Source organism: Cuculus canorus, chromosome 27 (genome assembly GCF_017976375.1).
Source record: "Cuculus canorus isolate bCucCan1 chromosome 27, bCucCan1.pri, whole genome shotgun sequence".
NCBI classification, from domain to species: domain Eukaryota; kingdom Metazoa; phylum Chordata; class Aves; order Cuculiformes; family Cuculidae; genus Cuculus; species Cuculus canorus.
Window position 1 is genome coordinate 2794390 of NC_071427.1, and position 13200 is coordinate 2807589.

Genomic DNA, 13200 nt, shown 5'->3' on the forward strand with positions numbered 1-13200 from the left:
CCAGACCCTCTGCTTTGTGGCAGAGCACATGTTGAGCTTGCACGGGTTTATTTGTCCTCAGCAAAGCGCCACTTCTTGATTTGTACCGGTTTTAATTAAAAACCACCCAGAGCTCAGCCAGCGCAGCCCAAGGAGCTGCCTCTCCCCCCTCTCCCCCAGCTGCTCCCTCGCCCTCCTCCTGCAGGCACCCAGAATTGGGGCCCGCGGGAGCATCGAGGATGCCCAACCCAACCCTGGGGGCTGCGGGACCCCCGCACCAGGGGTTGGGGGAAGAACATATGCCAAGTATTTGGCCAGAAAGGCAGTTTTGTTTTTGGTTTCCTGCATGATGCATTCCACATGGCGTTGCATCACACACAGCTGTTACATCACTTTAGCCAGGAAATTTAAAACAAGTGGCCTCGGCTGGAAATGGTCGGTTAGTTCTTATTTATGGACAACAACAACAACAGGGAGAGAGGGGGGAAAAAAGCCTCAAAATTCTTTTTTTTTTCCCTTTTAAAACCCGCCCATCTCTCACATTACAGCGACTTCGTCCCCAGCTCCCTGTGAGGGTGCAGCAGTTGGGCTACAATGAACATGGGCTCTCGGCTTTGGGCTTGGCTCAAGCTCTCCAGGCAGCTCCGCCAGTGGTTTTGGCCCCTTTGGCTACGTTGTCCCCCTCTTTTCTGAGGGTGCCCCCTCCTTCCCATCTGCTCTGCAGCACCCACAGCGGAGCAGGATACTCTCTGGCTCCTGGCTGCGTTGCAGGGTTGCTCCTCATCCCTGTACATGGATGTTTCCTTCACAAAAGGGCAGGCAGATGCCACCAGCAGCACCCCAAAACCATCCTTTGTTATTAGTGACCACCTCCAACAGCCTCCCACAATGCCTGGTGCTGTTATAACTCCACCAGCTAAGTGATGGTAGTGGATGTCCCACACGGGATGGTCCAGAGAGCCGTGGTAGATCTGAGCTCATCCCTGCTGGGGCTGCCCACCAGCATGTCCTGCCCATGTCCCATGGAGACCAGCCCGAGGGGACATCGGTGGAAGCGATGTGTCCACTTCTCCAACCTATTTCACTCCTTTCCTTCCACCTCTGGGGACAGAAGTGATGCCAAGGACACGATTGTCCTCCTGCCTTCAAGGAGAGCCTCTTCTTCTTCTCTTCCTTCCTCCTATCTTTCAGGCACAATGAGGAGCAGGGACACCAGTGGGTCCCCATCCCGAGGGTCCCCATCACCAGGCCAGCAGGGGGGACCCCATCACCGATCAGGTTCAGCTCCTGGCAGCATGTGGGTGATGGAACCGCATGTGTCCCCAGGATCCCGTGGGTGGACAGAAGGTGGCTTCAGCAGGAACTGCGCGGCTGCTGCTCCACATTCCGTTCCCAGAGCCCCCAAGCCCCATTTGCAGGTGGGGAAACTGAGGCAAAGGGAAGGACAGCAGCTTTTCTGCTGAAGCACAGACCTCAATGGTGTGGAGTGGCCATTGAGCATCTCCACAGGCACCTGCCAGGAAGGGTCACATCCCATCCAGAGCAGCAATGGGATGGAGAGGGGGCACCGAGGGGAACGGGGCATATCCCAGCCCTCTCTCCAGACCCGCTGGAAAGCTGGGCACTGGTGGGTCCAGCCGGATTCAGCCCTGCAGAGGAGCACGGCTGCTGCACCCGCCTCTGCTTGCCTCTCAATGCCGGCAGAACAGGGATGGAAAGTTCTCAACCACACATTGAAAAGCTTCAGGGCAGCTTGCTGGAAAATTCTGTGGGGAATTCTTCTGAGTGCAAACCCCCTCACTCTGTGCAAACATGGAAAAATGCAAAACTGCTCCATCAAAACGCTGCCCTGGTGCATCGGTGATGGCAAACGCTGTGGCCACCTCCTGCTCCCGTTGTGCTGTTTCTCTCCATAATTACAGGCAGAATAACATTTTCCAGCCCATCATCCACAGACCACTGGGTGCTGATGGGACCCCTGGGAAATGTGAGGTCATGGCATCATAGAATCATGGAATGGTTTGGGTTGGAAGAGACCTCAAAGCCCATCCAGTTCCACCCCCTGCCATGGGCAGGGACACCTCGCACAGGATCAGGTTGCTCCAAGCCCTATCCAACCTGGCCTTGAGCACCACCAGGGATGGGGCATGATGCCATGATGCAGCTCATCCCAGCCCCACAGGCTTTCCTGGGGCTCAGGGGAAACTGGTCCCCTAAATTGTCATGTTCAGTTGACTCACAGTAAAGAAATCCCATCCTGGGTGCCCCAGGTTCAGGGCACCCTTTATCTCCTCAGCAACAGGATCATAGAAGCATAGAATCATGGGGTGGTTTGGGTTGGAAGGGACCATGAAGGTCATCTAGTCCAACCCCCTGCAGTGAGCAGGGACATCTTCAACCAGATCAGGTTGCTCAGAGCCCCATCCAACCCGATCTTGAGTACCTCCAGGGATGGGGCAGCCACCACTTCTCTGGGCAACCTCAGCCAGGACACAGTCCCACGGCTCAGCAGAGCCTGGGGATGCTTGTGTCTGCCTGGAGGATACGATCCCGCTTGGGTAGCTTGGAAAAACTGCCTTCAAATCAACTAAGAGTGGAGTGCGGTCATGCAAGTGCCCTCGGCACAATGTGGTGGAGGAGGCACTGTGGCATCCCCAGCCTCAGGTGGGGTGTACCCCTCCGCGCCGCTGCAGCCCGCGGCCCAGGATAGCATCCGCCTACGAACAGGAAACCCTCTGTAGGTGTTCACCGGGGCGGGGGAGCTGGGGAATCTCCTCTGAATGGAAAGAAAAGGCACCTCCACACCCAGACACTGCATTAACACCTCCTCCAAAACTGGGGGGCAGGGGGGTCTCCTGGGGTGCCCCAGAACCGGAGGGGACAGTGGGGTGTGTCTTCCCCTGCAAGGGTGCAGTGCGAGTGTTGGTGCTGGATGGGACAGCTCGTGGATGGGAGAAGGTTAATAATAGAATCATGGAGTTGTTAAGGTTGGAAAAGACCTCTAAGCTCATCCAGTCCAACCGTAAACCCACCGCCACCACCGTGCCTACTAAATCGTGTCTCGAAGAGCCATATCTACATTTTTCTTTGAACCCCTCCTGGGATGGAGACTCCACCACTGTGCTGGGCAGCCTCTGCCAGGGCTTCACCACTCTGTCAGGAAAGAAATTGTTCCTAATGTCTAATCTGAACCTCCCCTGGCACAACTTGAGGCCATTCCCTCTTGTCCTATTCCTTGTTACTTGGGAGAAGAGCCCAGCACGCACCTCGCTGCAGCTTTCTTTCCAGGAGCTGCAGAAAGTGATGAGGTCTCCTCTCAGCCTCCTCTTCTCCAGACTAAACAACCTCAGATCCCTCAGCCGCTCCCATAAGACGTGTTCTCCGGAATAGAGGCAGGGAAATTCTGTTGGGCAAAGGCAGAAGAGAGTTTGGTCCTTGCCTGTCTTGGCAGCCCCGGTCTGGGCAGAGACACAAGCAGGAGGCTCCAGGGAAGAGGAATGGGAACAAAGGGAGGGAGAGGAGGGAAGGAGCGAGGTGGAGACGAAGAGAGAGATGGAGGAAAAGAAGTGCCTGTCACAGGAGCTGAGTGCGGAGCAGGGGACTGGGATGGGACCCTTGCCTGTGGGTGCCAGTCAGGGTGACAAATGGCCCATCTAGTACTTCTTCACGCTGAAAACATCTGAGGATACTGTTAAACCTGGGGCTAAATATTCCCCGCCAACAAGGAAGGTGGTAGCACCCAGCTAATGCACCACCAACATATTCCCTCCCAGCTGGAAAAGTCCCCTCCACCCAGCCCAAAGTCATCGTGAGGAAGAGGCAGGAGGAGATGGGAGGATTTTGCCTGTGTCTGGGGGTTTGGTTGCTGCTGGGATGTAAATGTGTTGCTAACAGGGCGCCTTTCCAGCTTCTTTAAGCTCGACAGCCAAATAAATACATCATCGCAGTAGGTGAGGCTCAGAAAGTTTCAGTTTGCAAACATGCCCCAAAGTGGAGCTGCTTTGAGCCCCGGGACCGCGGTGGCCTCTGTACCTTTTCGCTTGGGGAAAGAGAAGGCAGGGGTGGTGCCTCTTTGGGACCAGCTGGGGGATTTCCCTTCCCTACCCAGATTTCTTCCCTTAGCGGGTTTCATGATATAATGTCAAGTTTCAGCATCATTTGAGGAGTAATAGAAACCACCCTGGTGAGGTGAGTCCCTGCTTCAGGCTCTTTCCCCAACACTTTGGGGCACGGCCATGGCAGAGGATGTGGCCACATCCTGGCAACATCTTTTGCTGCAGCAGGAGCAGGCTCAAGCCTCCTCTCCAAGAAAGAGAAGAATTGTAGTGGGTCCCATCTCAGCCCCATTTTCCATCCTCCCTCCTTGCCATCTCTGCCCAGGGTGGGTTTTGGGCGCCTTCCTGCCAGATCCAGCCCCACCTGCATGGGGAATCATAGCATCATGGAATGGTTTGGGTTGGAAGGAACATTAAGGTTCCTTTGGTGGAACCCATCCAGTTCCACCCCCTGCCATGGGCAGGGACACCTCTGGCTGGATTAGGTTGCTCTGTCCTCTTCTATACAGCCCTAGTCCTCGACCTCTGTGTCTGCACTGTGACCTCGTCCTACTGCGTGTGGCTCTGGAATGTGTGGAAGATGCTGAAGACTCCCCCAAACCTTGCGCACAGGAGCAAAGATCAACCTGACAGTGTGCAGGCACCTAAAAACTGACCTGGTGCCTTTGGGAAACCGGCCCTGAGTCACCTAAATTTATAGATCAGCTCCAAAGCAAGGGGCTGAGACCTGGATGTGCTTCTGATCAGCCTGATCTAGTAGGAGGTGTCCCTACCCATGGCAGGGGGGTTGCAATGAGATGATCTTGAAGGTCCCTTCCAACCCAAACCATTCTATGAAGCCCTTGGAAAGACACACGAGTCCAGCTCGCCTTGTCTGAGAGGGTTCTGGAGGCTGGAGCCCAACGACACCCCTCAAACCCACCCCTCTCTCCCAGGAAAGGGCGGACACGAGGATGCCGTAGCTCTGCCAGCTCTTGCCCATCCTTCTCCATGGTTGCAGGTGCATCTCCACTGTGTCCTCCCACTCGGCCTGACCCACAGTGCTGCTTCTTTTTCGCTTCCCTGGGCAGACGCGGTGCGTGGGTGGGGGAGCCAACCGCACCAGCACGGTGGTAAAATTAGATACGGGCAACCCCCGGGAGCTCACGTCACTTCAGCTGAGAGGAAGGAGAAGCAGAACCTCCTCGGGAGGGCTGAGCTACAAATGGAGGAGACTGGGGGTGGCGGGGGGGGGCTGCGCTTGAGTGGCCTGGGGATGCAGCAAAGGGCAGCCGAAGGGAGCAGAGCATCCTTCCCCACCCGTGTGGCAGGGGCAGAGGAGTGACATTGGATGGTGTCCCCATGCGGGGAGCAGCCACAAGTCCTACAGCCTGGTCGTAGGTTCCTGTTTTGCAGCTGGAGCTGCTGGGTCCCTGCCAGCGTCTTGCAGGGTTCTCGCCCTCCTCTGCATCCACAGCTTTGCAGGGGGTGCAGAGGGGAGGTGGAATGAAATCCAAAGGTGGGTTAAGGAAGACCAGAGGAGGAAAAGGAGGAGATGCCTTGGGCATGCGAAAGGACACAACAGTAAAACCTCATCTCCTCCCAGCTGTAGTGTTTGCCAGTGCCGGGGGAAAGAGGGGGATGTGGGCACCCCCTCACTGGGGTCCAGGCTGTGCCCAAGGAGCTCTTAAGGACGGAGCAGGGTCTGGTTGGTCCCCCTGCCAAAGCCTGGGGACACCTGATGACCATCTTTATGCCATGTCCTCAACCCTGTGTCCCTGCAGGACCCCGCCACCCCCCACCCCAGCAGCAGGGAGCCCAGGGACAGCCCAGAGCCGTGGGGAGGTGGGCTAGTGTGTCGGGGGGGAGGGGAAGGGCTCAGGAAACCAGATTAACGGCAGCCAGTCATGAAATCTAGGGCAGACCCATCTGTCAGGCATCTCCCGTTCGAATCCGGCTGCGATGCCTCCCTCTGCGTTGCCCCCACCTCCTGCACCCCCTCCCCACCCTGCAAACCCGCATCCGGGGGGGCCCTTGGGTTGGCGAGGGGACTTTTTACCCTTATTAAACCTTGGCTGTGCCTTTTGTTCCCTCTGACAGACCCCAGCCTGGGCTCCCTGCTCTCCTCCAACCCAGTTTTTCAATACCTGGAGGGCTTTATCTTCTTTTGAGGGCTCTGAGGAGGTTGGAGTGAGGTGGGTGTTGGTCTCTTCTCCCAAGTAACAAGGGATCGAGCTAGAGGAAATGGCCTCAAGTTGTACCAGGGGAGGTTTAGATTGGATAGGAGGAAAAATTCCTTCATCAAAAGGGTTGTCAGGCCCTGGCAGAGGCTGCCCAGGGCAGCGGTGGGGTCTCTGTCCCTGGAGGGGTTCAAACAACGTGTAGCCATTGCACTTTGGGACATGGTTTAGTAGCCACGGTGGTGTTGGGCTGATGGTTGGACTGGATCAGCTTAGAGGTTTTTCCAACCTTAATGATTCTAAGGTTGGATGGGCCTTGGGCAGCCTGATCTAATGGGACATGTCCCTACCCATGGCAGGGGGCTTGGAATTAGATGATTTAAGGTCCCTTCCGACCCAAAGCATTCTGTGATCATCATAGAATGAACATCCCCCTCACCCCAAGAAGGATGTTGAGGCTCTGGAGTGTGTCCAGAGGAGAGCAACGAAGCTGGTGAGGGGGCTGGAGAACGTCTGACGAGGAGCGGCTGAGAGAGCTGGGGGTGTTTAGCCTGGAGAAGAGGAGGCTGAGGGGAGACCTTATTGCTCTCTACAACTGCCGGAGAGGAGGTTGTGGAGAGGAGGGCGCTGGGCTCTTCTCCCAAGGGACAGGGGACAGGACAAGGGGGAATGGTCTGAAGCTCCGCCAGGGGAGGGTCAGGCTGGACATCAGAAAAAAGTCCTTCATGGAAAAAGTCATGGGGCACTGGAACAGCTGCCCAGGGAGGTGGTTGAGTCGCCTTCCCTGGAGATGTTTAAGGAACGGGTGGATGAAGTGCTGAGGGACATGGTTTAGGGAGTGTTAGGAATGGTTGGACTCGATGATCCAGTGGGTCCTTTCCAACCTGGTGATTCTATGATTCTGTGACCATGAGGCTGAAGCATCTGGACAGCAAGAAAAGCCTGGGAGTTGGCAGGATTGTGCTCTGACAGCCGAGCCCCACATCAACCCCATGTCAGCCCCACGTCCACGCTGAGAGAGAAAACCCCCAACACCTTGCTCCAACTGTGAAATAGAAAAAAAACCCTCTGCCCAAGAAATTACCCCTCTCCCACGGAGCATTGAACAAAACTAGGCAAAAAGTGGCTTGGAAGCTCCCAGCCTTGCCATCAGCTCTGGTGCTGTGGGAAACGGTGCCTTTTGGGCAGAAGAGCCAGGTGGAAGGATCCAAATCTGCCCCAAATGAGAATTTACATCTAGCGGGGTGTGTGTGTGGAACCCGGGGCTGCGGGGGCACGTTCGCCAGCCTGGGTTTGCAGTGACCTCAGTTTAACTTGGCAGCCGGCAGACGCCTTATCTCGGCATCGCGCCGTGCTCACAGCTCAACAAGTGCCAAGCGCCTCGGCTTCCCCTGCTCCTGCCTGCTGGGGCACCCGCAGCGGGCAGGCTCAGCACCCTGGTGCTCAGCATCAGCAGGACCTGGCTGCTCCTCTGGGTGTCTGCACATGTGGGTGCTCCGTGGGTGCCTGCACATGGGGGTGCGTTGGGTGCTCCGTGGGTGCCTGCACTCGTAGATGCGTTGGGTGCTCTGTGGGTGCATCCATGCATGGGTGCGTTGGGTGCCCTGTGAGTGCCTGCACACACCTGGGTGCGTTGGGTGCTCTGTGGGAGTGTGCACACGTGGATGCATTGGGTGCTCTATGGGTGCCTGAACGCATGTGGGTGCATTGGGTGCCCTGTAGGTGTGCACACACACGAGTGCATTGGGTGCTCTGGATGTGTGCACGTAGGGGTGCTCTGTAGGTCGTTGCACATGTGGATGCTATGGGTGCACACACGTGGGTGCATTGGGTGCTCTGTGGGAACCTGCACACACGTGGGTGCATTGGGTGATCTGTGGGTGCACACACATGGGTGCTATGGGTGCACACACGTGGGTGCAGTGGGTGCTCTGTGGGAACCTGCACACACTTGGGTGCGTTCAGTGCCCTGTGGGTGCGTGCACATGGGTGCATTGGGTGCTCTGGATGTATGCACATATGAGTGCTCTGTAGGTCCTTGCACATGTGGGTGCTGTGGGTGCTATGGGTGCACACACGTGGGTGCAGTGGGTGCTCTGTGGGTGCACACACATGGGTGCATAGGGTGCTCTGGGTGTGTGCACATATGGGTGCATTGGGTGCTCTGTAGGTCCTTGCACACATGGGTGCTGTGGGTGCTATGGGTGCACACACGTGTAGATGCATTGGGTGCTCTGTGGGTGCACACACAAATATGTTGGGTGCTCTATGAGTGCATGCACATGAGGTTGTGTTGAGTGCTCTGTGGGTGCACATATGGGTGCTGTAGGTGCACACACAGGTGTGTGCGTTGCCTGTACATGAGGTTGCATTGGGTACTCTATGGGTGCGCACACATGGGTGCATTGGGTGCTCTGTGGGTGCGCACATGTGGGTGCATAGGGTGCAATGGGTGCATGCTCATGTGGGTGCGTTGGGTGCTCTGTAAGTTCTTGCACATGTGGGTGCTATGGGTGCACACACATGCAGATGCATCGGGTGCTCTGTGGGTGCATCCATGCATGAGTGCATTGGGTGCCCTGTGGGTGCATGCACACATGGGTGCGTTGGGTGCTCTGGGTGCCTGCACATGTGGGTTTGTTGGGTGCACACACACACATGTGGGTGCACTGGGTGCTCTGTGGGTGCATGCACACACTGTTATGTTGGGTGCCCGCACCACAGCACGCCGAGCTGGCACTACAGCTTCCTCACAGGGTTAATGGGGAATCTCTGATCCCACCGTTGGCTGAGTTATCAGGTATCATCCTTATCTCTATTTTCACCAGCAGCGAAGCTAAAACTTGCTGTGCTCCAGATCTGGAGGCGCCCAGGGCGTGTGGGTGCTGTGCATGGGCAGCCAGGATGCTCGGGGCTGGCTGAAGGGTCGGATGCTCAAGGCTGGGTGATGGATTTCGACGTAGAGCCTGGGTTCAACTCTAATCCTGCCTCCACATATGCGCTCCCAAAATAAATCATGGATGAAAAGGCTTCACCTGCTCCAACTTGCTGCTCAGCAGGGAGGATGTCACTCTGATTTATAGCTTACTGTTTTCCTTTCCTGCCAGCTTATAAACCCAAATGCTGGCATTTTTTTTCCCCATACAGGGGAAGGAGATGGGAATGGAGAGCCTAGGAAAGACACCTAGGAGCAGCTTGTCCTGTGATGTGCTCCTCACGAGTTGTGCACGGAGGATGGAGTGGTCCTTTGGACTGGACTTTGGTACAAGAGTTTGTACCAAACTGGGTTTGGGTGCAAAAGGGAGCTGGACGGGGAGCTGTGCACCCCCAGCCCTGCCTCCACCGCCTCTGCGGTTTCCCTACCTGCTCCAGAGGCCCCCCCCGGGCTGGGGTGACAGCGCGACGCGGCAGGCAGGATGTCACCTCAAACCTCAAGAGGTGCTGCCACCGGGGCTGGGGGGGTGGGATTCACATGTCACCCTGTGTAAACACGGGTGCTCCTCTCCCAACCGTCCTTCACCGCAGCCTCCCCTCGGCCTCAGTGCTCTGTGAGCCCCCCCCCAAGCAGGGGGTACACAACCCATTCCCAGGACCATACTGGGATGATGGCTAAAGAAGATGCCCTGATGCCCTCAGGGGTCCTTCTTAGGGTGGTAGCACCAGGGTGGCCCCTTCTCTCAGGGTCAGCATAGGACCCCATATGGGGGGACCCTGCCAGCCACCCTGAGATGGATTTGAGGCAATGATTGGGGACCCTGTAAGCCCCTAAGCTCATGGGGCAGGTGTGTCCTCAGGGCCAGAGAGGTGAATTTGGGGTTCTGCACTCAGCCCACTCAGTTTCTGGACCTGGTTTGGTTTCAGTTCATGAGCCATCACCACCACAAACCCTTTTTGTCCATCTACCATCCAGGTAACCCCCATCCAGCAGCTTGCCTGGGTCACAGGCTCCCTGAAAGGCAGGAAAACCAGGATCTCGGGATGCACTGGGCTCCGTGACCCTGGCCGTGGGGCTTGGACACCGCAAGGAAGTTGCCCAGGGAGGTGGTGGAGTCTCCATCCCTGGAGGGATTTAAAAGACAGGTAGACGAGGTGCTCAGGGACATGGTTTAGTGGCAGATAGGAATGGTTGGACTCGATGATCCAAGAGGTCTTTTCCAACTTGGTGATTCTATGAAGGAGGGGGCACACATCGTCCCTAAAGGACCCTGTGCTGCTCAGAGCCCTGCCAGCACCCTCCGGCCTGAGTGGAGCTCAGGAGGGCAACAGGGAGGGGGACACGTGGGTGCGACAATGCCAACCCCATCTCCGCAGCACCAATGCTGCTCAGTGGAGGTGTCATACGGGGACAGAACGCGCCTGTGCATGGATCCAGACAGCACCCAATGCACCTGGTGTGGATGCACCCACAGAGCACCCAATACGCATGGGTCTGCACACACCCAGAGAGCATGAAATGCACCCACGTGTGCAGGGACCCACTGAGCACCCAACGCACCCATGTGTGCACACACCCACCGAGCACCAAATGCACCCACGTGTGTGCACACACCCACTGAGCACCCAATGCACCCGCATGTGCAGGGACCCAGAGACCACCCAACACACCCATGTGCGCACACACCGACCGAGCACCCAATGCACCCACATGTGTGCATACACCCACCGAGCATCCACATGTGGATTCACCCACTGAGCACACAATACACATATGTCTGTACACACTCACAGAGCACCCAATGCACCCGCATATGCAGGGACCCAGAGACCACCCAGTGCACCCATGTGTGTGCACACACCCACCGAGCACCAAATGCACCCATGTGTGTGCACACACCCACTGAGCACCCAATGCACCTGTGTCTGGATGCACCCACAGAGCACCCACTACACGGGTCTGCGCACACTCACTGAGCACCCAAATGTACCTGCGTGTCCATGCACCCACTGACCACCCAGTGCACCCATGTGTGCACACACCCACTGAGCACTCAATGCACCCGCGTGTGCACACACCCACCGACCACCCAATGCACCCATGTGTGCACACACCCACTGAGCACTCAATGCACCCGCGTGTGCACACACCCACTGACCACCCAATGCATGTGCACCCATTGCACCCACATGTATGCACCCCCAGAGCATCCAACACACCCATGTGTGCCGACACCCACAGGGTGCCCCCTCCCCTGGGGTGGGGCAGGGGGGGCTCTGAGCCTCCCAGGGCAAAGGCAGCGCTGTTCTTGCCGCCCACCAGTGAGGGGTGAGCAGAGGGTGTGTGGAGATGGAGCCCCCCCTGCCCCCCAGCTCCAGCTCCACCAAAATGGTGAAGGTTTCCGGCCTCGCAGGTGCTTGGGGATTGGTTGGGGGGGACACACGAGGGCTGTGGTGGCTGAGGGGGGGGGCGGAGGGGCTGCTGGCTGTGCCTCAGCCTGGCTGCGGGCACCTGTGTGGCACCCCGGGCATGGGCTGAGGATGAGGATGGTGCTGCTGGGGATGGTGGGTCCCCTGACATGCATCCAGTGTCCCCTGCCAGCTCGGAACCCCCTGGGCAGGGGGGACCCTTCCCTGTGGTTAAGCCAAGGGGAAAGTGACATGTGTGACATGGGGTGGCAATGGGTGACATGGGGTGGCAGTGGGTGGCAGTGGGTGACTGAGAGTGGCAAGGGGTGACATGGACCGGCAGTGGATGGCAGAGGCAGTGGGTGACAGTGAGTGGCAGTAGGTGACATGGGATGGCATTGGGTGGCAGTGGGTGACAGTAGGCAGTGACAAGGGGTAACAGGAGGTAGCAGTGTGTGACAAGGGGTGTCGATGGGTGACAGAGAGTGGCAAGGGGTGACATGGGGTGGCAGTGGGTGATGGTGGGTGGCAGTGGGTGATGGTGGATGGCAGTGGGTGATAGTGGGTGGCAGTGGGTGACACAGCGTGACAGTGACCTGGGTTGGGAGTGAGCTCCGCTCCACCTCTCTGGGCCCTTGGATGGCAATAGTGCCTTTGGGCACTGCCCCAACCCCTGCCCACCTCACCGTGGCCACGGGGCAGGAGGTGTCACGGATGGGGGCTCCCAAGAACCTTGAGTACCTTTGCAAGCAAGCAGCGAGCCCTGTGTCTTGGGGGAGCAGCTGTTCCTCTATGCCCGGCTCCTCTCTTTCTTCTTCAAAATAATCTTCTCCTCTCGCCTCGACCACAGCGACTGCTGAGATGGAGCCGCTTCCCTCTCATCTAACCCATAACCAACTCCCCCTTCCACCGCAACGATGCCAACACCAGCTGCAGGGGTTGCGGGTGTCCCTTCCCCCTCTCCCACCCCTATTGCTGTCCCCCTCCTTGTCCCCAGCCCCCTCCACCCCAGAGGAGCCCCCCGAGTCCCCCCGGCCCCGAAGCTTTTTGCCTTGACATTTGAAAAATGCCAGGCTGAGCCGGGAGGCGGCAGCTGCAAGGTGGCACCCGGCCAACTCTTTCGGGTTTGGGGGGGTTTTGGGTTGTTTGCCGCAGTGGGTGATGCTGCTGGGAATGAAAGGAGAAGGTTTCACCCTGGCTTTCCACCTTCTAGGGTGGGAGCTATGGTGGCGGGTGTTGGGGGCACGTGGCACCCAAGGACTGGTGACCCGTTGGCTGGCGCGTTGCTCACTCGACTCAGAGATCTGGCTGCCCTCATCACCCCAAACCCTGGGGGTACCCATGTTATATCCCCCAGTTTGGTGTCTCTGCCATCCTGGTGCCCAAGGGTCCCTGTAGAACATTCAGTGCCAACCTCCGTGGGGTCCTGTCCCCCTGTGCCTCAGGGGGTGGGAAGGTAAGGATGGACAAAGTGTTCTTCAGCATCCAGGGGGATTAGCCAGGAGTGGGATGAAGGGATCCTGATGAGTTCAGACACCAGGTCGCAGGGAAAACCTCCCCCCCGCCCTTGCTTGATATCCTGGATCTCTCTTTGACTCCTGGGAGGATGGAGAGTCACCACAGGGATGGCACCAATGCCAGCAGTTGGTTTGCAGGGATGTGGC